The sequence below is a fragment of the Macaca mulatta genome, chromosome 6 (assembly GCF_049350105.2).
Source record: "Macaca mulatta isolate MMU2019108-1 chromosome 6, T2T-MMU8v2.0, whole genome shotgun sequence".
NCBI classification, from domain to species: Eukaryota; Metazoa; Chordata; class Mammalia; order Primates; family Cercopithecidae; genus Macaca; species Macaca mulatta.
The window spans coordinates 129363658-129366004 of NC_133411.1; the positions used below are offsets into that span (position 1 = coordinate 129363658).

The following is a 2347-nucleotide window of genomic DNA, read 5'->3' on the forward strand; positions in this document are numbered from 1 at the left end:
AAATTCTAGCTCTGCCACTTACTAGCTGGGAGACTTCGGGCATGACCCTTAATCACTGGGGATAATAATAGATTCTTCTTGATAGTATGATTATGAAGATTAAATTTAATGAGTTCATATTTGTAGAAATGCTTGGAACTCTATTTTTGTGCCTTTTAAACAATTTTTAAAAATTGTATTTACTTCAGACCACCTAGCCAGGACAAATGATGTGTCTGGGCACTCAGTACATCTGAAGGGTCTGGAGTGGTCAGATGTTAATCTAAACATAGGTTTTTTGTTTGTTTGTTTGTTTTGTTTTGTTTTTTAAGTTTTTAAACTTTTTATTTGCATATTAAAAAAATGTGCATTCCAATAATTAAAATCATTTGAACAACAACAACAACAACAAAAAATGGCACTCTGATTAAACTGCATTACAGCCTTCAGGACACCTTGGGCCAGCTTGGTTTTACTCTAGATTTCACTGTCGTCCCACCCCACTTCTTCCAACCCACTTCTTCCTTCACCAACATGCAAGTTCTTTCCTTCTCTGCCAGCCAGATAGACAGATGAGAGAGGCGGGCGCTTTGATGTGAAAGGGGCAGCACAGTCATTTAAACTTGATCCAACCTCTTTGCATCTTACAAAGTTAAACAGCTAAAAGAAGTAAAATAAGAAGGCAACGCTTGTGGAATGTACAGTGCATATTGGCGGCGCACGCCTCATTACAATTCGCCTGCTTGCTTCTCCTGTTGGCAATCGTTGCTTTGGAAGGCAGTGGATTTTTCTCTTGTGTCTCTGTCTTCTTCAGTTTCGACTTACCGAAATTCTCGATCTCAGCCATACCGGGTTTGTCAGACATGGTTGCGGAGGAAAAGCGGAGCGAGGCGCGCGAGAACGAGCGACGTCTGGTCTGCGCAGTGGCCACCACCAAGTTGTCCCAAACATAGGTTTTATTTGTCCCACTATCCAATTTGTTCAACCTACTGAAAATATTGATCTTCCATTTGAGAATTGTCTTTGGTTCAGCTGAACTAGAAATGGGACTGGGGGATGACTGTGTCCTGCATTTTACCTCCCAAAGAGTGGGAAAGGTATTTTTTGTCCTCATCCATACCCAGTATTAACCACAGGTGGGTTTCAGAAATTAAAAGGGAAAACTTTCCTCGCTTAGCCCCAGCCTGGGCCCTGAGTGACCTGGGTGACAGTAGCCCCTTGACCTATCACATCTCATCAGCATCTCATGCTTACAAAGTTCTACCCATGGATGACAGATAATCAACCCAGTAGTCATGGTAGCCCAATCAGTCTCCCTTTTCTGCACCTCTGGACCTTTGCACAATGAGCAGTAGGCTGAGGTAGTTCAAATGATCTGAACTTCAAAATTAGAAAACGTGGGGCCAGGCATGGTGGCTCACGCCTGTAATCCCAGCACTGGGAGGCCGAGGCAGGCAGATTACTTGATGTCAGGAGTTTGAGACCAGCCTGGCCAACATGGTGAAACCCCGTCTCTACTAAAAATACAAAAAATTAGCCGGGCGTGGTGACATGCACTTGTAATCCCAGCTATTGGGGAGGCTGAGGCAGGAGAATCGCTGGAACCTGGGAGGCAGAGGTTGCAGTGAGCCAGGATTGTGCCACTGCACTCCAGTCTTGGTGACAGAGTGAGATTCCATCTCAAAAAAAAAAAAAAAAAGGAAAAAGAAAAGAAAAGGAAAACGTGGTTCTCTGGCATTCACTGGCTCTTAAAATTGGAAGTTATTTAATCTTACTGAATATCTCTTTCCTCAACTGTGCAACAGGGATGATAATAAAACAGTACCTAATCTCAGTACCTAGTATCGTTAGCTCTCATTAAATGGTAGCTATTCTCATTTATTGGATATAGTACATGCTTCAGTTATTTCTCTAAAGCTCAAAGGGCCTAGTTCTCATGGGATATATGCCTATTACTTGGCAAATGTATCCATGTATAAACCATATAATATTGTGCTTTGGAAAAGTACATGAGAAAAGTAAAATTTATACCCAATTGAACTGTAGGAAAATATAATGTTTCAGATAGAAAAAATTTATATCATTTATAATTAGAAGGGCTACTGATTACAAATTTTGTATTTCAAAGCTCGTATATTAACCATAAAATATACATCATAGTGTAAGTTAAATGTACCATTCTAAAGCCTCTATTTTAATTCATAAAGTTCATATTTTTATTGCTGCCTTTTGATTTATTACAAAAGTGATTGCTTTATTTACCCAGTATTGATCTAATATAAACTTGCTAAGCTTCATTCTCTTATCAATTAAAAAGTTCTGACTCATGGAATGTTAAGATAATCCATTAAAAAATAAAAATATACTG

The 2347-nt window shown here is 39.6% G+C and overlaps 1 pseudogene; it reads right to left on the minus strand.

Annotated features, from left to right (window-relative positions):
• Positions 1–573: 573 nt before the first annotated feature.
• Positions 574–915, minus strand: LOC144341330 (thymosin beta-4-like; annotated as a pseudogene).
• Positions 916–2347: the final 1432 nt, after the last annotated feature.